Below are 24732 nucleotides of genomic sequence, written 5' to 3' on the forward strand. Positions count from 1 at the left end.
TTCAAGGGATATGATTTAGAAAGTGGAAAGACAGTCTATAAAATAGGAGAAACATTTTGCAGGTAGTGTACCTAAGACATGGACATGTACATACAGACTATAAAGAACTATTTATAACAACTTAATACTTTTTTAAAAAAGAGGCAAAGGAGGTGAATGGAAATGTCTCCCAAGAAGATATACAAATGACCAGTAGCATATGAAAGGCTCAACATCATTAGTTACTAAGGAAATTAAATTTAAACCCACAACAAGACATCACTTCACACCCATTTGGATGACTACAATCCAAAAGATGGACAATGGCAAGTGCTGACCAGGATGCAGAGAAACTGGAACTCTAGTGCACTGCTAGAGGGGATACAGAGTGGCAGACCTTCTTTGCAAACAGTCTGGCCAATTCTCAAAGGGGCCATGTGAACCTACAACTGCACTCCTAGGTATATACTCCAGAGAAAGGCAAATATATATCTACAACCATCCTGGACAGAAATGTTCATATCAGCATCATTCATAATCACTCAAAAGTAAAAACAATCGAGTATCTGCTAATTGATGAATGAATAAAGAAAACACGGTGTATGCATGCAATCGAGTACTCTTTGGCAATAAAAAGGACTTCAGACTGGGACATGCTACACCACGGATGAACATGTGCAGCACGCCACAGAAGTCCATGTATTGTATAATTTCATTTACACAACAGTCCAGAGTAGGCAACGCAGAGGGACAGAAGGTGCATCAGTGGTTCTCAGGCACTGGAAGGACGGGGAAGGGGCAATAACGTCTAATAGATAGCCCCCTAACAAAAACAGCAGCTTGGTGCATCTCAGATCCCCAGTGAGAGACTGAACCAGGCCCTCGGCAGTGAAAGTGCGGAGACCTAACCATAGGACAGCCAGGGAATTCAATGGAATTTCTTTTTAAAATGATGAAAATGTTTTAGAATTAGATAGTGGTAATGGCTGTACAACCTTGTGAAACTTACTAAACTGTACACTTGAAAGGGGTGAAATTTATGGGAAGTGAATTATATCTCTTTTATAAATTATAAAATTTATAAATTTTATAAAGCATAGCATGATGAATTATTGGGGTGGTTAGGAAAAACTTTTTCTTTCATAAGCATTAATTTCACCAACAAAAAGTTCACCACAGAAAGACAACAGAATGGGACCGCCCGGTGGCGCAAGTGGACAGGACTCCTCCTGGCACTGCAGGGACCCAGGCTCAGTCCCTGCCCCGGGAAGGCTCCGCACGCTGTGGAGAAACCAGGCCTGTGCGTCACACCTACTGCGCCCCTGCTCTGGAGCCTGGGAGCCACAAGAACCGAGCCCACGCGAGCCAACTCCTGAGGCCCGCGTGCTCTGGGCTCCTGAGCCGCTCACTGAGCCTGTGTGCCTACAGCCTGTGCCTGGCAACTCAAGAAGCCAGTAGAAGCCCATACACAGCTACCAAGAGTAGCCCCACTTGCTGCAACCGGAGAAAGCTTGCCTTCAGCAATGAAGACCTAGCACAGCCCAAAATACATTATTTTAAAAAGACCAAAAAAAAACCACCCCAAACCCAGAATGCAATATTCTCATAGTGATTTTTAGTTGACAAAATGCTTCATATCAATTAGTTTTCTCTTGGTTAAGACAGGAGAGTGTGATGAGGCTTAAACCTTACAGAATGTATCGCCCAGCATCCACCTACACCATCTGTTAGCTCTGTTTATTTCTGATTAAAAAAAGGCTGGCCAGTCACTTTGTCAGTGCACAGGAATTAAATCCGTCTTTAATAATGAACATTTAGAATTCTGGCTGAGTCTATTACTACTCTGTAAGTTAATTCTACCCATTTCAGATCCTTTGAATTCTTAACCGATAGAATAATATGCTGCCTTTCTGACTCACTTTACTCTTCAGAAGTTTTAAAGCAATCAGCACTATTTGAGTACCCATACGCAAGGAATTAGATAAACCTAGGCTCTGAAACACGTACCGTCACCCTGATAAAGTCCCTTAACCCTCTAAACTTCAGTTTCCTCAAATTAAACGTGGACATATTGTTACTACTTTATGGGATTGATGAGAGGGTTAATAAATAATATGCTAAGTATTAATGCTATTTATTTAGTACATAGTTGCTATTAGTAATATCACAAACTTCCTGAAAATGTTTTTCTAAAGCCTGAGTTATAAACAGTGTATAAATATCTTTGTTACACATGATTAATTGTACTGCTGAGACTTTCCTTGAACAGAAATTTCTTTTCTTTTTATAAAAAATATATTAAATTCTACCTCACATTATACACACAGATTAGAAAACAAAGGTGTAGATCTTCATGACCTTGATTACAGGCAATGATTTCTTAGCTATTATACTTAAAGCAAAAGAGAGAAAAGATAAACTCTGTCAAAGTTTAAAACTTTTGTGCTTCAAAGGACAACTATAAAGTAAAAAGTAACCCACAGAATGAGAGAAAATATTTGTAAATCATATCTGATAAGGACTTGTATTTTTATAATATATGGTTAATCAACCCTTACAATTAGATATCAAAAAAAATTTAAAAATGAGCAAATGAACAGCAAAGGAAACTACAAACAAGGTGAAAATCAACCCTCAGAATGGGAGAAAACAATAGCAAAATGAAACAACTGACAAAGGATTAATTTCCAAAATACACAAGCTGCTCATACAACTCAATACAGAAAAACAACCCAATCAAAAAGTGGGAAAAAGACCTACTAAACAGACATTTCTCCAAAGACCACACACAGAGGGCTAACAAACACATGAAAAGATGTTCCACATCACTCATTATTAGAGAAAGGCAAATCAAAACTAGAATGAGGCATCACCTCACACTGGTCAGAATGGCCATCGTCAAAAAGTCTACAAACAGTAAACGCTGGAGAGGGTGTGGAGAAAAGGGAACCCTCTTGTGCTGCTGGTGGGAATATAAACTGATACAGCCACTATGGAAGATGGTATAGATATTCCTTAAAAAACTAGGAGTAACACCACCAGATGACCCAGCAATCCCACTCCTAGGCATATACCCTGAGGAAACCAAAACTGAAAGAGACACATGTATCCGATTGCTCACTGCAACACTATTTACAACAGCTAGAACATGGAAGCAACCTAGATGTCCATCGACAGATGAATGGATATAGAAGCTGTGGTACATATACACAAGGGAATATTACTCAGCCATAAAAAGGAACACATTTGAGTCAGTTCTAATGAGGTGGATGAACCTAGAGCCTATTATACAGAGTGAAGTAAGTCAGAAAGATAAATATTGTATACTAATGTATATATATGGAATCTAGAAAGAAGGTACCAATAAATTTATTTGCAAGGCAGCAATGGAGAAACAGACATACAGAACAGACTTATGGACACAGGAAGAGGGGAAGAGTGGGTGAGACGTATGGAGAGAGAAACATGGAAACTTCCATCACCATATGTGAAATAGATAGCCAATGGGAATTTGCTGTATGTCTCAGGGAACTCAAAGGGGGGCTCTGTATCAACCTAGAGGGGTGGGATGGGGAGGGAGATGGGGGTGGGGGGAGGTTCAAGAGGGAGGGGATATATGTATACCTGTGGCTGATTCATGTTAATATCTGACAGAAAACAATTCTATAAAGCAATTATCCTTCAATTAAAACATAAATACATTTTAAAAAAAGAAAAAATGGGCAAAGGAGCTGAACAAACATTTCTCCAAAGATACACAGATGGCCAACAAGCCCATAAACATTGTTCAACATCATCAGTCATTAGGGAAATGCAAATCAAAACCACATTAAAATATCATTTCATACCCATTAGGATGGTTATAATGAAAAAGAAGGTAAGTGCTGGCAAGGACGTGGAGAAACTGGAACTCTCATATACTACTGTTGGAATATAAAATGGTACACTTTGGGAAACTGTCAGTTCTTCAAGTGGTTAAACACAGAGTTGCCATATGATTCAGCAATTCCACTTCCAGATATATATACCAGAGCAAAGAAAATATATGCCCATGTAAAAATGTGTACATGAATATTCACAGCAGCGTAATTCCTATTCATTCATTGTGTTACACATTTATGAACTGTGAACACAGGTATGTTATACTACAATAAAGACTTTATTTAAAAAAAATAACAGCATTCAAAAAGTATTTCACAGGGACTCAGAGAAGCATTCTAAGTCAGTAGCGCTGACCTTGCCCCTCTGTGGCTGTGTGCTGGGGATGCATGGCAAGCAGAAAGGGCCCTGCCTTTCCTGCACTTGGGGGTGGGGATGGATGGCAATAGGGGAGGAGTGTGGGCTGGGCAGCAAGACTACTTGCAGCTTTCTGAGCCTGCCTGAGCTATAGTATAAACCCCCTCGATTCTAGTTCCTTCACATAAAGGGAGATGCTTCTAAAGCTTCTAATTCCTTTCACATGAGAAGCGCAAAGACCTCCACAAATTTGCTGATGGGGGCAAGCATCATGCTGGTGATGGGCTCCCTGTAGCTCAGTAATAAAGTAAGATTGGGTGAACAGTCTTAAATATCCCTGGGATTCAGAGAAGGATGCCTAACTTTAGAACTGACAGATGAAAGGGAAAAACACTTCAGATCCCTTACCCCTAAGACCTTTAGAGAGGAAGTGTGTTCCAGTGGTACCAGGGGTAGTTTTTAGATATGATTCAGCTTGAAGGCAAAGTGATGTCATGATGGGATCCCTCAGAAATTCTTGCAGCTGTGTGAATTTAAAAGCCTAATACTATGATCAGACATCAAAGCAGGCCATCTATTTTTTTCCCCCAAGCATTCTGTTGAAAATCATTTCGCACAATGATAAAAAGTCCATTTGGGGACTCTCCTGGTGGGACAGTGGTTGAAAGTCCACCCATCAACTCAGGGACATGGTTAGGGTCCCTAATCAAGGAAGATCCCTCATGCCGCAGAGCAACTAAGCCCACGTGCCACAACTACTCTAGAGCCCAGGAGCTGCGACCGCTGAGCCCGCACGCTGCAACTGTTGAAGCCCACGCTCACGCTCCACAACAAGCCGCCAAACGAGCAGCAGCGCAACTGGAGGGTAGCCCCCACTCGCCACCACGCGCGCTTGTGCACAGCCACAAAGACCCAGCACAGGCAAAAGTAAATAAATAACAATTAAAAGAAAAACAACAGTCAATTTCGTAACAAGCCATAAGAACATTAGATACATTTCTGACCAGTGTAAGCATCTCCTTTCCAGCCTCCCTTTTTAGTGCCCAAAGTACGTCGTGGCCCTCCCCCTTAGCCGACTTCTCCCCTCTTGCATCTGCTCCAGCCCATCAGCTCACAGTGACTGTAAACGCCTGGCAACACCCAGGTGTGTTATACCTGGCCAGAGCACTTGCACTTTGCCAGAAAACTGCCAGTCCAAAGGACTCAACTAAACCATGAGCAAGGAGGGTGTGAAAGCACGTTCGGATACAGTTCTTCAGAGTACGGTCTCCGACTTGTGCTTACAGAGTAAATAGGTGGTTCCGTTTCACATCCTTTCTAAAGTGAACCATGGTTACGCAACACACGAATGCTTGTTTCCTGCCTAAAGAGTTCATGAAAGCCTTGCTCCTCTGGACAGCTCCCTCCCTGGACCCGGGGGCTGGTGCCCAAGTCCAGCTCGGGGCTCCCAGAGCAGCTGCATCCAAGCCCTCAGCCCAGGGCCCGCCCAGCAGCTGCTCAGAGGCCCGAAGGGACAGCCTCTGACGCCTCAGGCCAGGCACACACTAGGCCCACAATGACTGGTTAGAGAGGAACAGTTTTTAACTTCAGGAATAAACAACAAGTCATTTTTACAGTCCTTGATCCTGGGACTCTGCCTAGGCTTTTTTTTGTTTTATTCCACTCTTGTATCTATCTGCTAACTAAACATTCTGCAGGTACCCCACAGTGTCTGCCCTGGCAGTTTCTTATATAAATAAACCAAAGCGTACTGGTTCCACCAACACATGTGAATGTATGAGGCTGATGGGAAAAGCACATGGATTTTTGCTCTCGAGTGAGAACCATCTCTCTTTTACCATAACATGACACTGCCTTGCGCGCATTTTTTTGGGGAGTGAGGGGGGGAAATTCTTAGGAAAAAGTTCTGTATTAGGCATTTGCTATGAATATCTAGGTTGAAGAGAATGCCCACAGCAGTCAGCTAATTAAGAAAAAACTAAATTTCTAAATCTACAATGATTCCTCATTTCAATTTTCGGCTACAACATTCCTATGGGTTATGGGTAGTTGGACCATAAAGAAAAGTCACTAACTTTTTATTACTTTATCAATCACCTCCCTATAAAAAAATAGAATGGCCACTTCACACCGTCGGGGGGCGGGGCGGGGGGTGGGGGGGGGACGACGACAGATCATGTAGACCCAACATGCAACCAATCTCAATCAGGGGCTTCCAGCTTCTCCTTAACATTCCTAGGAAATGATGAACAAGTAAACAACCGCCTAAGTGGGTAAAGGGTTTCAGGCAGGAGACACCACCAGCCTGACTGAAATGTACCACATCCTGCTTTTATTTTTATTTCGAAGGACCATGAAATAATAAGTACGGTGAAGGGTCAATGGGCAAAGAATTAACCTTAGTGCGGCAGCTTACACCAGAGGGAAGAAGCCGGAGGAGCCTGTTGGTCTTCAAAGTGCACGCCGTCACCTCCTACAAAGGGCTAGAAGCTTCCAGTGTCCATGTTTCTAAAGAACGACATCTCCTGAGGAGTGGCAAAGCCAGCTCTTCTGTATACTAAAGCCTCTCGGTATTATAAATCAGCCTCATTTACGTCAGAACTGATCGACCATTTTAAAATTTTCAAGTTGATAGTATATTTAAAAAGATAAAAGACTACAGCCCTAAATTTAGCACAAATACAAAGATCCAAAATCAGTGAGGACTGCCCCCGATCATACAAAACAAGGAGGTGTGTAAGAGCGGCGGGGTTCACTCTCTGCTCAGAAGCAGATTAACCTGCTGAAAAATAAGAAACAAACAGCTCTTGCCCCACTTGAATCTACCCAGCACGTCCAGATCCAAGTTCCCATGAAGAAGTAACTTGCTAGGCGCTAAGCACAGAACAGACACTAAATCAGCTTCCTTCAAATACACAGCAGGCATCTAACTCCACGGCTATTTCACCAACTGCTCGAAAAACAAGTGCCTGTGAAACACACCGCATCACAAGAAGGCTCCCTCCAGAAACAGACGAAAAGAAAAGGCTGCAAAAATGACTCTTGTTTTTCTGCAGGACACTGCACTTACCATGCCAACGGCTCTCTGCAGCTTTATTTACATTTTTTCTCAGCAACTTCCCCAGCCAGACAGTCCAACCAAAAGAGCCAGGGGTTCATGGGGGGAACTCATGGGCATGTGCTTCAAACTGCCAGTGCAGATTCCATTTGCCAAAACCAGACAGAGCTGTTTAAAGATGCCCTCTCTATGACCCTGCTCTGCTGAAGGTCAAGTGCACGATCACTCTGGGTAACTAAGGAAGCAAAATTGACATGTTCCTGCTGTTTCACCAGCTGCTGAAGCCGTTTGTCTAATAATATGATTAATTGTTTTTAGGGAAGATGCATTTTGCTTTTCAAAGTTCTCCCTTCACCTAGATTGCTGCCTTTGCTACATGCCACCCCTCCAACCCACACCCCAGACCACCTTTCCTGAACAGGGGGCTCAGGAGAATGTTACCATGGGGTGCAACCAACTCAGTTTTAAAACTATAAGGGGTAAAGGGAATCCTTGAAGAACTCGGAAATACCAAGGTCTGCACACAGCATTTTCAACACCGCAGTAGATTAAGTAAAGACACAGGGTCTTTACAAGTTCCTCCTTCCCTGAAAGCAAAAGGCAGCAACATAACCGTCTGCATTACATATGAAAACACCCACAGGAATAACAAGCACTGGGCTAGGCTTCCTACATCCACCCAATATGTAATAGGCACAGGAAGCGCCTCCGATTCTGGTGAGGAAGAAGGTGTAGTCAGAGCAGGTGAGTGACTGTGGAATGGCTTCGAATCTAAGCCTCTCCATTCTCCCCAAGGCCACAGAGGAAAGGGAGCTCCTGGGGTGGGGAGCTAAGAGCACTTGCCTCCGGTTTTAAGCAGAGTGAATGCTGGTCCATCACCAAAACCAAACCAAATACAAGAAAGCCTAGGGCAAGGGCAGGAAGAAGCACATGGATGTTTACTTTTATGTAGGATGGGGGCATGGGATTGAAAGAAGGAACTTTGGAAAAACTAAGTTCACACTGCCATGAATAAAGAATTTCCACACCCCAAGTTTCTATGTGTACTAACTTAAAACAATCTAATTTGAAAGAATATGCCATCCATTTTTCAGATTCTAGCACAAATCTAGGCACCCAATCAAGAGGAAAGATGATTCTCTTAAAAGAGAATCATCTTTCCTCTTGAAAGGAGAGATCAAATTAAAAGTCCTTCCATATCAAGAACTAAAGTTCTAAAAAACTCAGTTCACTAAGTATAGCCAATAAACGACACATTCAAGGAAAGATTACTCCAAGGAAGTAAAAAGCTACAGACTCAACTGTTGAGGTCAACAGGTCTGATCTTCTCATCAAAAATTTTGTTCATGTCCCGTGGACTGGTGATTCTACTTTCAGGAATCCACCCTACATAAACCATCCTAAATACAGAAATAACTCTGACAGTGTGTAATCCTGTATTATTTTTCTAGGGAATATAGGAAATTCCTCTCTCAGGGGTTCAGATAAGGCAGATACTCGCAGATAAAGCAGATACTGCAGGTCTGGGTTCCCTTGGAGGAGGGCCAGGTGTCAATCAGGCTCAGACAACACCGCAGCAGCAGCAGGAGCCCCATGCCTGGCCTCGGTGGTGTGGTGTGCAGTCACAGCATCAGACCAACTCTTCTGTGAGATCTGCGTGTCGTGTCTAGCTGCAGAGCTATTTCTCCAGCCCTCTTGGTAACTCTCTCAAATAAGTTGTCCATCCATCCTCACATATATTTTAACTCAATGCTTTTTGAGAATCTTACTTCTATTTAAATTAAAAATAAACGTAACGTATGATTCGACAACTCCACTCCTGCACATACATCTGGAGAAAACTATGGTTTGAAAGGATACATGCACCCCAGTGCTCACTGCTGTGCTGTTTACAGCAGCCAAGACATGGAGACCACCTAAATGTCCATCAACAGAGGAATGGATAAAGAAGTTGTGGCACATACATCCGACGGAACTGTACTCAGCCATTAAAACAGAATGAAATAAGGCCATTTGCGGCAATATGGAGGGACCTAGAGAGTGTCACACTGAGGGAAGTCAGTCTGACAGAGGAGGAGAAATATCATATGATATTCCTTATATGTGAAATCTAAAAAGAAATGATATAAACGAATGTACTTACAAAATCAGAAAGAGACACACAGACTTAGAAAATGAACTCATGGTTGCCGGAGGGAAGGGATAGTTAAGGACCTCGGGAAGGTCATGTTTACACTGCTGTATTTAAAATGACCACCAACAACAAAAACCTTCTGTATAGCACATGGAGCTCAGCTCAGTGTCATGCGACAGCCTCACCGGGAGGCGAGTTTGGGGAAGATGAACACGTGTGTATGTATGGCTGAGTCCCTTCACTGTCCACCGGAAACTGTCACAACATGGTTAATCGGCTATCCCCCAATACAAAATGTTTTTTGTGTTTAAAAAGTTAAAAATAAAAATGTCCAGAAAATAAATAAATAATCACCGACAGCTGGTTTCTAATGTATTTGCTATTAGATTTCTTGACTGTATGTACTGTCTGACTGTACCCATGGACTGCAGCACACCAGGCCTCCCTGTCCATCACCAACTCCCGGAGCTTGCTCAAACTCATGTCCATTCAGTCAGTGATGCCATCCAACCACCTCATCCTCTGTGGTCCCCTTCTCCTCCCGCCTTCAATCTTGCCCAGCATCAGAGTCTTTTCCAAGGAGTCAGTTCTTCGCATCAGATGACCCAAGTATTGGGAATTTCAGCTTTAGCATCACTCCTTCCAATGAACACCCAGGACTGATCTCCTTTAGGATGGACTGGTTGGATCTCCTTGCAGTCCAAGGGACTCTCAAGAGTCTTTTCCAACACCACAGTTCCAACGCATCAATTCTTTGGTGTTTCTTATGGTCCAACTCTCACATGCATACATGACTACTGCAAAAACTATAGCTTTGACTAGACGGACCTTTGTCGGCAAAGTAACTTCTCTGCTTTTTAATACTGTTGAGGTTTGTTATAGCTTTTCTTCCAAGGAGCAAGCGTCTTTGAATTTCACAGCTGTAGCCACTGACTGATATAGCATGGATATATTTTTTTTATCAGTGTTAATTTATATTACAGAAAAGTCAGAAATGAATGTCCCAAACTAGGAGATGGGTTAGTGAATTATGCTATGCTCCCTTGATACATAATTATGTAGCTACGAAAAATGATGGTCATACATTCCATGTAGCAATCTACAAAAAGAATGATGACCTTTAGTCTGTGAAATTAACATGAAAGTGATCAAAAGATACAAAGTTGTATGCACAGGATGATTACAACTGGATGACACTCAAAAAAGATCAAAAACTACATGTCTGTTCATTTTAAAAAGAAATCTTAACACTGAGTGCTTACTACGTTCCAGTTTTAGACAGGGGGTATTAGGGGGTGGAGAACAACAGCAAATGAGACAAAGTTCCTGCCTTTTTCTGGAAGTTACATTTCATGTGACAGGTAAACAAGTATACATTTGTCAGATGGTGTTAAGCATCACGGAGGAAAATAAAATTGAGGATAGACAATGACAGAGATAGAAGTAGAAGTGGCCATTCTATTTTTTTATAGGGAGGTGATTGATAAAGTAATAAAAAGTTAGTGACTTTTCTTTATGGTCCAACTCTCACATCCATACGTGACTACTGGAAAAACCATAGCTTTGAATAGACGGATGTTTGTCAGCAAATGTGTGTCAAATGTGTCAAAATGAAAGACATACAGTTTTCTTCTTTTTCAAAACTTTCAGAATGTTGTATCACTTTTATAGTAAAAAGAAAAAAGAAAAAAAGGAACAAACTGTTTGCAGGGAACTTCCTGGCAGTCCAGTGGCATTCTCACTGCCAAGAGTCCAGGTTCAGCGCCTGCTTGGGGAACTAAACCCCGTAAGGTAAGCAGTGTGGCCAAAACAACAGAACGACAAAAAACTGTTTCCAAAACAAAGTTACCTTCTACAACCAGCAAATATTGCTAGAATTTAGTACAATGAATCTTATTTTCCATCCAAAGTCTGCAATAACTGTGTTCTTCTTTTCTTCATTTTTAAAAGAAAAGCTTCTACCCATTCAAGAAAGAACAAGGAAAGCTTTTCCATCTTTTTTGGTAAGATGAAATATAAAAACATACTGTACTATAAGATAACTTATGAAAGAAATCAAGGATGACACCAACACGGAGAGACAGACCATGTTCTTGGATTGGAAGCGATCAATATTGTCAAAATGACTAGACTACCCAAAGTCATCTACAGGTTCAATGCAATCCCTATCAAATCACCGGTAGCATTTTTCACATAATTAGACAAAAAAATTTTACAGTTTGTTATTAAACAGAAAAGACTCCAGGTTGCTAAAGTAATCTTGAGAAAGAAAAACAGAGATGGAGGAATCAAGCTTCCTGACTTCAGACTGTATTACAAAGCTACAGTAATCAAATATAGTATGGTACTGGCACAAAAACAGAAATACAGATCAATGGCACAGGAAACAAAGTTCAGAGATAAACCCACTCTCTGGCACCCATGGTCATCTAATCTACGACAGAGGAGGCAAAAAGAAACAATGCAGAAAATACTGTACCTTGCCAATAAGTGATGCTGAGAAAACTGGTCAGCTGCATATAGAAGATGAAATTAGAACATTCTCTAACACCTTACAAAAAAATAAACTCAAAATGGATTACAGACCTAAATGTAAGACCAGACACTGTAGAACTCAGAATCTACCTGTGCAGAAAACTCTCACACGAGTCGCGGCAGGACCTTCTGGATGCTCCTCCTAGAGGAACGAAAATAAAAACAAGATGGGACCTGATTAAACGTAAAAGTTACTGCCCAGCAAAGGAAACCACAGACAAGAAGAAAAGACAACCCACAGAAGGGGACAAAACATGTGCAAACAAAGTGACCAACAAGGGATTATTCTTCAACATATAAAAACAACTCAAGCAGCTCAATATCAAAAACAACTCCATCAAAAAAATGGACACAAGAAATGGACATTTCTTCAAAGAAGACACACAGATGGCCAAAAAGCTCCTGAAAAGATGTTTAATATCACTAATTATTAGAGAAATGTAAATCAAAACTACAATGAGGTGTCACCTGATACCAGTCAGAACAGTCACCATCAAAAAACCTACAAAGAATAGATGCCGGAGAGGACGTGGAGAAAAGGGAACCCTCCTACACTGTTGGCAAGAAGGCAAACCTGTGCGGCCACTATGGAGAACAATATGGAGGTTCCTTAGAAAACTGACAATAGTTACTGTATGACTCAACAATCCCACTCCTAGGTATATATCCAGAATAAAACAAAATTTCAAAAGGTACATGCACCTCAATGTTCACCTCAGCGATATTTACAACAGACAGGACATGGAAGCAACATAAATGTGCATCCACAGCAGAAAGGATAAAGAAGGTGCGGGACACACTGCTGCCGTTCAGTCACTAAGTCTTGTCTGACACTTTTGCAGCCCCATGGATTGCAGACCACCAGGTTCCGCTGTTCATGGGATTTCCCAGACAAGAATACTGGAGTGGGAAGGAATCTTCCTGACCCAGGGATCAAACCTGCATCTCCTGAACTGGCAGGCAGATTCTTTACCATTGAGCCAACAGGAAAGCCCACAATGAACTGGACTGAACTGAAGTCAGTCAAATGTATCACTCACGCTGCTGCTAAGTCGCTTCAGTCGTGTCCAGCTCTGTGCGACCCCACAGACGGCAGCCCACCAGGCTCCCCCGTTCCTGGGATTCTCCAGGCAAGGACACTGGAGTGGGTTGCCATTTCCTTCTCCAATGCCTATGCAGAATCAAGTTTTTTTAAAAAAATGATACAAATGAACTTACCTACAAAACAGAAACAGACTTAGTTATTGAAAACAGACTTACGGTTATTAAGCGGGAAAGTGGAGAGAGGGATAAACCTGGAGATTGGGACCGACACATACACATTATTTACACATAAAAGAGATACAAAATAGGTAACAGTAAGGAGCTGCTGTATAGGTCCTACTCGATACTCTGGAACGACCAATATGGGGGAAAAAATCTATATGTATATATATAGCTGATTCACTTTGCTGTGAAGCAGAACTAACACAGCATTGTACGTCAACTATACTCCAATAAAAAGTTTTAAAAACTGCTGTAAAAAAATACTCCTCAATCTCCTTACCTATTAAAGAACTGCTACTGAAGTTTAACGAGGCTCTGTGTTTCTGTACCTATGATCTAAATGGAATTATCTCAGTGGGCAGCCAGGACCCTGGAAACATCTCACTCTGCCGGCTCCTGTTTGGGTGCCTTTGGGTAAGTCCTGTACTTGTTCTAAGACTGTCTACTTATTTGAGGTTAATATCACTTTCCTCACAGATACTGGGAGGATTAAATGAGGCAATAAATATAAATGCAATGTAGTATAATAAAAAAAACCCCCAGCATTTCTATTACAAGTTTCTTGAGGAAATCAAGTGCAGTGTTAAAACTACAATCCTCAGTAAAATGCTATTTTTCCCTATGTAAGATGTTTAGGATTTTCTGTATTTTATGTTTTGGCAGACAAAAAGGTTTCAAACCCTCCAGTCCTGCGACCAATGAACAAATATGGTCTCCAAAGTCTTTTGAAAGTTTCAGATACTAAACGTATACACCTCAAATGCAGTGAGGTTTTAAGAAAGGAGACATTTTCTGGTATAGATCATCACCGTTCTCTTCTGAGACAGCAGAGGGAATTATTTTGACAAGACGCTTCTCCACACTGCAGCTCTTCTACAAAGACAACACACGTCCTCACCTTCTGATCACCTCTTTTCCTCTTGCACCACTTATTCTAACACTAATCTTATTCCAAATCCCAAAACGCTTCATATTCTTACTACTCTTAAGTCACAGGTTATTTAAGTACATACAACCATCCGAATTCTCCGTTCTATCTTCTGCGACAGCTGCGCCTAAGCACTTACATAATATACTGCCTTCATGATAAACTGCCTTCCTTTTATTTCTGTTGAATATAGTTACTGTACTATATTAATGTTTTTTTTAAAGTTATTTGTATATGAATTGTTGTATTTCCTCTTAACATCATGCTGGTGTAATAAAAGGTTGACTTTAAAATACTGCAATAAACAGAGGGGGCTGAGTTGGAAAGAAATGAAAACCCCAAGGAGGAAGAGTCCCACAGTATGTCCTCAATGAATGCTTGCTGAATTAACAACTGAGCTGATCACTGACCCAGCTACTTTTTGCATATAAGAATGCATGATTAAGAAAAAAAACTTTAAAAAGGAAAAGAATCAACTTGGAAGATAAAATTCCAACCAGGTAGCTTTTTAAAAAATTTGCTTAAGTACAGTTGATTTACAGTGTTAATTTCTGCAACACAGCAGTGATTCGGCTACACATATATGCTCTTTTTCATATTCTTTTCACCACGATTTATCATAGGATACTGGTGTATTTCCCTGTGCTATACCACAGAACCATGTTATTTATGCATCCGACATATAACACTGCACCTTCTAGTCCCAAACTCCCTACCCTCCCCTCCCCTCCCCCGGCAACCGCAGGTCTGTTCTCCATGTCTGAATCTGTTTCAGTTTTGTAGACAAGCTCGTGTCTGTCCTATGTTAGAATTCACATAAAGTAATGGCACCCTGTGTTTCTGACTTATGTCGCTTACTGTGGTCATCTCTAGGGCCATCCAGCTTGCTACAGACGGTGTATTTCACTCTATTTTATGGCTCACATTTCACAGTATACAGGCACCACATCTTTAGCCATTCATCTTCAGTGGGCACTGAGCTCACTTCCATGGCTTGGCTACCGTAAACAGGGTTACTATGAACAGTGAGGTGTATGTATCTTTTCACATTAAAGTTCTGTCTGCCACTTAGATAGCTTTTAATTCAGCAATTCTGCTTCCAGCCTAGAGAAATATACCCACAAGTGAGTCCAGAAGGCAACAAAGACAAAGATGTCTGCTGCAGCACTATTTATGTTTGAGAAACTGTGGAAGCAACTTAAATGTGCTTCTAAGAAGAGGGGCTAAAAAAAAATACAGCTGTAACTTATGTAAACAATATGATAGTAAAAGAATTATGTATATCACTGTTGACAGTTAAAGCAATCTGTAGAAAAATAAATCTATCTAGTCTGATTCCATTTACATTAAATTTAAAAAATCTATATATTTCTAGTTACGTATACACGAACATAAATACTTGGGGAAATGTCTGGAAAGTACCAGACCAAACTGAAAATCAACAAATTTCAAACACCCAGGGCTTCGGGTTCAAGATGGCAGAGTGGGAGGATGTGCGCTCGCCTCCTGCGAGAGCACCACAAGCCCAGCTGGCTGTTGAGCAGCCCCTGACGGGGGGCACTGGAACCCACCAAAAAAGGTGCCCCACATCCAAAGACAAAGAAGAAGCCGCAGCAAAGAAGCAAGGAGGGTGCGAGCATGTTAAAAACCAAATCCCATACCCGCCGGGTGGCCGGCCCACAGACTGGAGAGTGATGATACCAAGGAACTCCTCCCACTGTTGTAGAGGCTCTGAGCCCCACGTCAGGCTTCCCAGCCTGGGGCTCCAAAAAAGGGACTGGGAATCCCCAGGGAATCTGACTCTGAAGGCTACTGGGATTTGATTACAGGACTTACACAGGACTGGGGGAAACAAGACCCAGGGGAAAGGAGCAGTGACCCCACAGGAGACTGAACCAGACCTACCTCCTAGTGTTGGAGGGCCTCCTGTGCAGGCGCGGGTCACAGGGGCTCGCCATGGGGGAGGGAGCACTGGCAGCAGCAGGCGGGGAAGGGGCGCCTTGGTGTGAAGCCCTCTTGGAGGTTGCCACGAACCATACCATAGAGCCCACAGACCCAGGGCTGGGCTGCTTCAGGCTAAACAACTACCACCACCCTTATGGCAGAAAGCGAAGAAGAACTAAAGGGGCTCTTAATGAAAGGGAAAGAGGAGAGCTGGAAACGGCTGGCTTAAAACTCAACATTCAAAAAACTAAGATCATGGCATCCGGTCCCATCACTTCATGGCAAACAGACGGGGAAACAGTGGAAACAGAGACAGCCTTTATTTTCTTGGACTCCAAAATCACTGCAGATGGTGACTGCAGCCATGAAATTAAGACGCTTGCTCCTTGGAAGGAAATCTATGACCAACCTAGACAACATATTCAAAAGCAGAGACATTACTTTGCCGCCAAAGGTCTGTCTAGTCAAGGCTATGGTTTTTCCAGTAGTCATGTATGGATGTGAGAGTTGGGACTATAAAGAAAGCTGAGCACTGAAGAATTGATGCTTTTGAACTGTGGTGTTGGAGAAGACTCTTGAGAGACCCTTGGGTTACAAGGAGATCCAACTAGTCCATCCTAAAGGAGATCAGTCCTGAATATTCATTGGAAGGACTGATGCTGAAGCTGAAACACCAATAGTATGGCCACCTGACACGAAGAACTGACTCACTGGAAAAGACCCTGATGCTGGGAAAGATTGAGGGCAGGAGAAGGGGATGACAGAGAATGAGATGGTTGGACGGCACCACCAACTGGATGGATATGAGTGTGAGCAAGCTCCGGGAGTTGGTGATGGACAGGGAGGCCTGGTGTGCTGCGGAGCGTGGGGTCGCAGAGAGTCGGACACAACTGAGCGACTGAACTGACTGAAGCTACCAACAGGGAGGGGGATGACTCCATCCGTCGGCTGACACAGGATTAAAGCTTCACTGGCACAGCCCTGTCACCAGAGCAGACACAGTGTTCCCCCGTTCCTCCCATCTGGAACTTTACACAAACCCCTCCATCAGAGGGCAGACAGAAGAAGCAAGAAGAACTGCAATCCTACAATGGCTAGAGCAAAAATCACATTACAGAAAGTTAATCAGGATGAAAAAGCAAAAAGTTATGTCCCTGATGAAGGGGCAAGATAAAACCCCAGAAAAACAACCAAATAAAGTGGAGATAGGCAATTTTCCAGAAGAAGAATTCAGAATAATAATAGTGAAGATGATCCAGATCTCAGGAAAACAATAGAGAAGATGCAAGAAATATTTACCAAAAACCTACAAGAACTAACGAACAAACAGATGAATAAAATACTAGAAGAGATCAACAGCAGGATAACCAAGGCAGAAGAGTGGATATATGGCCTGGAGGACAGAGTGGTGGAGATCACTGCAGCAGAACAGAATGCAGAAGAACAAACGAAAGGGGGAAAAAAAGACAGCTGAAGAGAGCTCTGAGACAACATTAAAGGCACCAACATTCGCATTACAGGGATCCCAGAAGGAAGAGGGAGAGAAAGGCCCCGAGAAAATAGTTAAAGAGTTAATAGCTGAAAACTTCCCTAACATGGAAAAAGCAACAGTCAACCAAGTCCAGGAAGTAAGAGAGTCCCAGGCAGAATAAGCTCAAGGAGGAACACACTGAGACACACAGGAATCAAACTGACAAAAATTAAAGACAAAGATAAAATACCAAAAGCAACAAGGGAAAAACAACAAATGACATACAAGGGAACTCCCATAATGTTATCAGCTGATTTCCCAACATACTCTACAAGCCAGAAGGGAATGGCAAGATATATGAAGTGTATCTGTATCTATGTATAAAGGGATGAAAGAGAAGAACCTACAACTAAGAATACTCTACCCAGCAAGATTCTCACTCAGATTTGATGGAGAAATCAAAAGCTTTCCAGAGAAGCAAAAGTTAAGAGAGAATTCCGCACCACCAAACCAGCTCTACGACAAATACTAAAGGAACTTCTCTAAGCAGGAAACACAAGGGAAAGACCTACACAAAATAAACCCAAAACTATTAGGAAAATGGTAAAAGGGACATACATATCACTAATTACTTTAAATATAACTGGAGTAAATGCATGAACCAGAAGACAAAGACTGGCTGGGGAGAGAAAAACACGTTCATGTCTGCACTTTCCCTTATCACACCACTCTACTTAACACCCCAAATTCTATGTATTTATTTTGTTAGGTTATTCATGGCTTGCAAGTGTAGTGACCTTTTATGTTTTATTTGGCTACTGACTGTGAAAACTGATTAACATCTTCCACTATTGTGATTTTTACTTAATACGATAATTGTATCATGACTGGTCAACAGAAAATAAAAGAATTCTTTATCACTAAAACTATCATTTTTTCTGGAACTCTCTTGCTTTTTTGATGATCCAGTGGATGTTGGCAATTTCATCTCTGGTTCCTCTGCCTTTTCTAAAACTAGCTTGAACACAGTTCATGTATTGATGAAGCCTGGCTTGGAGAATTTTGAGCATTACTTTGCTAGTGTGTGAGATGGGTGCAATCGTGCAGCAGTTTGATCATTCTTTGGCATTGCCTTTCTTTGGGATTGGAATGAAAACTGACCTTCTCCAGTCCTGTGGCCACTGCTGAGTTTTCCAAATTTGCTGGCATATTGAGTGCAACACTTTCACAGCATCATCTTTCAGGATTTGAAATAGCTCCACTGGAATTCCATTACCTCCACTAGCTTTGTTCGTAGTGATGCTTTCTAAGGCCCACTTGACTTCACATTCCAGGATGTCTGGCTCTAGGTCAGTGATCACACCATGGTGGTTATCTGGGTCCTGAAAATCTTTTTTGTACAGTTCTTCTGTGTATTCTTGCCACCTCTTCTTAATATCTTCTGCTTCTGTTAGGTCCATACCATTTCTGTCCTTTATCGAGCCCATCTTTGCATAAAATGTTCCCTTGGTATCTCTAATTTTCTTGAAGAGATCTCTAGTCTTTCCCATTCTCATGCGAAGACTTGACTCATTGGAAAAGACTCTGATGCTGGGAGGGATTGGGGGCAGGAGGAGAAGGGGACAACAGAGGATGAGATGGCTGGATGGCATCACCGACTCGATGGGCATGAGTTTGAATGAACTCTGGGAGTTGGTGATGGACAGGGAGGCCTGGTGTGCTGCAATTCATGGGGTTGCAAAGAGTCGGACAAGACTGAGCGACTGAACTGAAAACTATCATTTAACAGAAAACCTGTAACCACTTTTTAAAATCCAAATGTATATCAGAATTATCTTGGAATTTTTTGAAAAAAAAAAAAAAAAAAAACACAAATGGCCCAGATATTGCTTTTGTTTTCACCAAAGCTCAGGAAAAAAACAAAACAACAACCCAAAATTGGTTATCATACAGACCAGATTTTATTATATTGTGATTAAGTTAAAATAACAACAACAACAAAAAGAAAATTATAAATGTGAAGCCTAGCAGCTATAAAATTTCTAGAGAAAATGCAGGAGAAAATCTTTATGACCCTGGGTTAGGTAAAGATTTTTAGATACAACATCAAAAGCATGACTTACAATATTAAAAAGAGATAAATTAGACTTCATCAAAATAAAAAAAAGATTCTGCTCTTCAAGAGACACTGCTAAAAGAATGAAAAGTCACAGATTGGGAGAAAATATTTGGAAACCACTTATCTAATAGAGAACATATATCTAGAATATATAAAGAACTGTCAAACTCAAGAGTAAGAAAGCAAACAACTCAACAGCAAAGAAAAAAGTCAAAAGATTTGAACGGGTACTTCATCAAAGATGTAATATGAATGACATAAGCACATGTAAAGTTGTAAAAAACAACTCTCCGGTAAAATCAATCAAGAAAAAAGGGGAGATGACACAAATAATATAATCTTAGGAATGAAAATAAGCTATAACTAGAGATGCTTCAAACATTAAAAATATAAAACACAGTTATTCTGAGTAGCTATATGCCAATAAATGTGAAAACTTGAAGTCAAATTCTTAGGAAAACATAACTTACTAAAACTGAAAGTCAATTACCAAAAAAAAAATCTGAATAGCCTTTTAACTATTAAAGAAATTAAATCAGTAGTTTAAAACCTTTCTAAGCCCTGGCAGTTTTACTGATGAGTTCTATAAGCATTCAAGGACCAAATAATTTAAATTTTACATCAATTATTACAGAAAGTAGAAATGGAGGGGCTCTCCTTCCAACTCATTTTATGAAGCTAGCATAACCCTGATTACAAAACTTAAGAACATTTAAAGTCAGTCTTCTCATGAACACAGATGGAAAATTCCTACACAAATAATTAGCAAACTGAACTTAAAATGCATGTGTGAATCATGATTAGATTGGGATTAACCCCATAATCTGTAGCATGCAGCATGGCATGCTATAGTCCAGTCTCAAGAAATGGACACAACTTAGCAACTGAATAACAAAAACCCCAGAATCAAGATGAGCTTAACTGATTAAAAGAGAGATATCACATTTTAGTATATTTTTTAAAAAGGGATTAAAAACCCAACATCTGCTGAATCTGAGTTTTTTCTAACCAGGCATGGAAGAGAAGGCCTTGCTGAAAGCATCCCTGTAAGACAAGGGACAAGACAGCACTGCTGCTCCCAGCGCTTCTGTTACACTCTGTGCTGGAGATTCTGGCCAGGACAGAAAGGCAAGACAAAAACATAAGGACTGAAAAAAAAAAATTAAAATGAACATATAGTGAAACCATTAGAATTAACAGAGATAGAACTCTCCCAGAGTTATGAAAATAAAAACAAAAAATTTTAAAATGAGACCTTATTAAACCTAAAAGCCTTTGCATAGCAAAATCATAAACAAAAACAACCCACAGAACAGGAAAAAACATCTGCAAACCATGTGACCCATAAGACATTAATCTCCAAAATTTACAAACAGCTATGAGGCTCAATATAAAAAAAAACCAAGCACAATGAAAAAGCTGCCAGAAGACCTAAACAGACATTTCTCCAAAGACATACCAATGGCTAAGGTGCACGTGAAAAGATGTTCAGTCCCATTAATTATTAGAGAAATGGAAATGAAAACTATAACGAGGTACCACCGCACACAGGTCAGAAGGCAGAGGGTGTGGAGAAAAGGGAACCCTCCCGCACTGCTGGTAGGACTGTAAATAGATACAGCCACTATGGAGAACAGTATGGAGACTGCTTAAAAAACTGGGAATAAACCCAGCCTGTGACCCCACAGTCCCACTACTGGGCATGCACCATGATAAAACCACAGCGGGAAAGACACGCGCAGCCCTATGCTCGCAGCAGCGCCACTCACTACAGCAGGACACGGGGGCAACCTGAGTGTCCATCGGCAGGTGGGCAGATCAAGAGCACGCGCCACATGTACAGGGTGGAGTATTACTAAGCCAGCAAAAGGCGCTGGAGTCAGTTCTAGGGAGGTGGGTGAACCTGGAGCCTGTTTATACAGAGTGAAGTAAGTCACAGAGAAAAGCAAGTGTCATATATGAATGCATACACAGGAATCTGGCAAGATGGTGCTGATAAACAGACTGGTGGATGTGTGGGGGACGGCGCGGGGAAGGAGAGGATGGGACGAAAGGAGAGTGGCATGGAAACATACACACTGCCGTGTGTAACACAGCCAGCCAGGGATGTGCTGTATGATACAGGGAGCTCAAATCGGTGCTCTGCGACAACCTGGAGGGGTAAGATGCAGTCGGGGTGGGAGGCGGGAGTGTTGGGAGCCAGAGTGAGGTACTCCGCCCATGGCAAAGGTCATGAGGAAGGAGGCTCGACATACGCAAAGGCGGGATCGAGCCTCAGGAGTCCCGCTGGAAATCCTCGAGCATCTACCCCCATAACCTGAGCCTGCCTACTTTACTACTTTGTGCTCTTACCTACACCTCTGACTTTACGGGGGGCTGTCCCCCACCACCTCTTTCGGAGAAGGAGTTAACCTAGAGCTCCAGTCAATAAAAACTCTTGGGTGTGACAAGAGTGTTTTAACCTACAAACTCCTCTGAAGGTTCTCTAGCCTGCCTGACAGGCTCGTCCGGCCACATGTGATTGCTCACAGCCTCCCAACCGTGAGAGGCACAAGATGCTTTAAACCCTCTAAAAACAGGTTCTTTAGAGAAGTTAGAAAACTATAAGTATAGTGGGCTAATTAGAAATTGTGTTGGTGAAGGGTTTTTCATTTGTTGAGCCAATGTTTGTTGCTAAGTCTCCATATCCCCTGCCCTTACACACATTAATGAATATATAGAAGGAATAAGTATTAACCTTTGATATTAATCATGTTAGACCTTAGGCTAAGTAAATTTTTTCCTTAACTAAAACCCACTACACCCTCACCCTGTACGAATGTAACTTTATTTGGGTGGCGTCTGTTTTGAGACTAATCAGCCCTGGAGAAATAAGTGTCCTGACTGACTGACCGCTATCACAAGGAGAGGGTCATAAATTGTCAGCAGGCCCCCCTGGCCAGAAGATGATGTAACACCCCTAAGACCTCTGTATACATTTGTATGAAGCACCTGACTTTGATAAAAGTCAGGACTGCTGTCCCCACGTGACTTTTGTATAACATCTCAGTGTATAAAAACAGACTCTGGAAAATAAAGAATTGGGATCAGTTTCTCGAAATACTGGTCTCCCCATGTCTCTCTCTCCCTCTGGCTGAGTCTCCATCTGGAGCGCGGAACCCACCAAGCTTACTAATTTTGCCTGGGCTTCTAAGATCCGACCGGGGAGGCCTCAGTGTCTCCTCTCCTTCGGGAGAACGGAAGGACGCCTGCGGCCTACGTAAGTGGTGCAAGCTTCTTGTCTTGAAGTTTTATTGGTCTCCCGCGTAAACCAAGCCACTCAGCCTCTTTTCTCCACTGAATTTTCCTACTGAGCTATCCTCATCCTATTACTCTTTATATCTTTGATAAAATATTTAAATAAATAAATAGGTCGCCGACGCCGTCCCCGCTTCGAATACCCTGGATCAGCCGGGGCAGGACCCCGGCAAGGTCCAAGAGGGAGGGGACACATGTACACCGATGACTGAGTCATGTTGATATATGGCAAAAGCCAACATAATATTGTAAAGCAATTATCCTTCAATTAAAAATAAATATTTTTAATTTAAAAAATTTCAAAAGAACTACAATGAGGTATCACCTCACATCAGTCAAAATGGCCATGATTAAAAGCCTATAAACAGTAAATGTTGGAGCAAGTGTGGAGAAAAGGGAACCCTCCTGCACTGTTGGTGGGAATGTAAATTAATATAACCATTGGGGAGAACTGTATGGAAGTTCCTAAAAAAAAAAAAGAGCTAACATATGATTCAGCAACTCCACTCCTGCACATATATCTGCAGAAAACTATGGTTTGAAAGGATCCATGCACCCCAATGCTCAGTGCAGTGCTGTTTACAATAGTCAAGACATGGAGACCACCTAAATGTCCATCAACAGAGGAATGGATAAAGAAGGTGTGGCACATACATCCAATGGAGCATTACTCACCCATTAAATAGAATGAAATAATGCCATTTGGAAGAAAAGCTACGACCAACCTGCTGCTGCTGCTAAGTCACTTCAGTTGTGTCCGACTCTGTGCGACCCCAGAGACGGCAGCCCACCAGGCTCCCCCGTCCCTGGGATTCTCCAGGCAAGAACACTGGAGTGGGTTGCCATTTCCTCCTCCAATGCATGAAAGTGAAAAGTGAAAGTGAAGTCGCTCAGTCGTCTCCTACTCTTAGCGACCCCTTGGACTGCAGCCCACCAGGCTCCTCCGTCCATGGGACTTTCCAGGCAAGAGTACTGGAGTGGGGTGCGATTGCCTTCTCCGATGACCAACCTAGACAGCAATAAATAGACAGCAGAGACATTACTTCGCCAACAAAAGTCCATCTAGTCAAAGGTATGGTTTTTCCAGTAGTCATGTATGGACATGAGAGTTGGACTATAAAGAAAGCTGAGTGCCAAAGAACTGATGCTTTTGAACTGTGGTGTTGGAGAAAACTCTTGAGAGTTCCTTAGACTACAAGCAGATCCAACCAGTCCATCCTAAAGGAGATCAGTTCTGAATATTCATTGGAAGGACTGATGCTGAAGCTGAAACTTCAATACTCTGGCTCTCTGATGCAAAGAACTGACTCTTTGGAAAAGAACCTGATGCTGGGAAAGATTGAGCCCCGGAGGAGGAGACGACAGAGGCTGAGATGGCTGGATGGCATCACCGCCTTGATGGACACAATTTTGAGCTCCGGGAGTTGGTGATGGACAGGGAAGCCTGGCATGCTGCAGTCCGTGGGGTCACAAAGAGTGAGACACGACTGAGCGGCTGAACTGAACTGATGCCATTTGCAGCAACGTGGATGGACCTAGAGATTCCCACACTAAGTGAGGTCAGAGAAGACGGCCATAATATAACGGCCAAAGTTTAAGAAAAAGGGTCCAAATGAGCTAGTTTACAGAACAGAAACAGACTCACGGCCTCAGACAGCAAACTTATGGTTTACCCAGGGAAAAGGTGGGGCGGGGAATACACTGGGAGCCTGGGACTGACAGATACATACCACTATATTTCAAATAGACAGTCAACAAGTATCTA

The 24732-nt window shown here is 42.1% G+C and overlaps 1 protein-coding gene across 7 annotated transcripts in view; it reads right to left on the minus strand.

Annotated features, from left to right (window-relative positions):
- Positions 1–24732, minus strand: part of NR2C2 (nuclear receptor subfamily 2 group C member 2) — a 114961-nt gene that overhangs the window by 57849 nt on the left and 32380 nt on the right. Inside the window, exon 2 of one of the 7 annotated variants that reach the window (XM_070776951.1) lies at positions 12033–12084. The exons of 5 other annotated variants lie outside the window; for them this stretch is intronic. The gene's annotated coding sequence lies outside the window, so the exon portion shown is untranslated. One more of the 7 variants, XM_070776952.1, reaches the window with a different exon arrangement.

Source organism: Bos indicus, chromosome 22, assembly GCF_029378745.1.
Source record: "Bos indicus isolate NIAB-ARS_2022 breed Sahiwal x Tharparkar chromosome 22, NIAB-ARS_B.indTharparkar_mat_pri_1.0, whole genome shotgun sequence".
Classification (NCBI taxonomy): Eukaryota; Metazoa; Chordata; class Mammalia; order Artiodactyla; family Bovidae; genus Bos; species Bos indicus.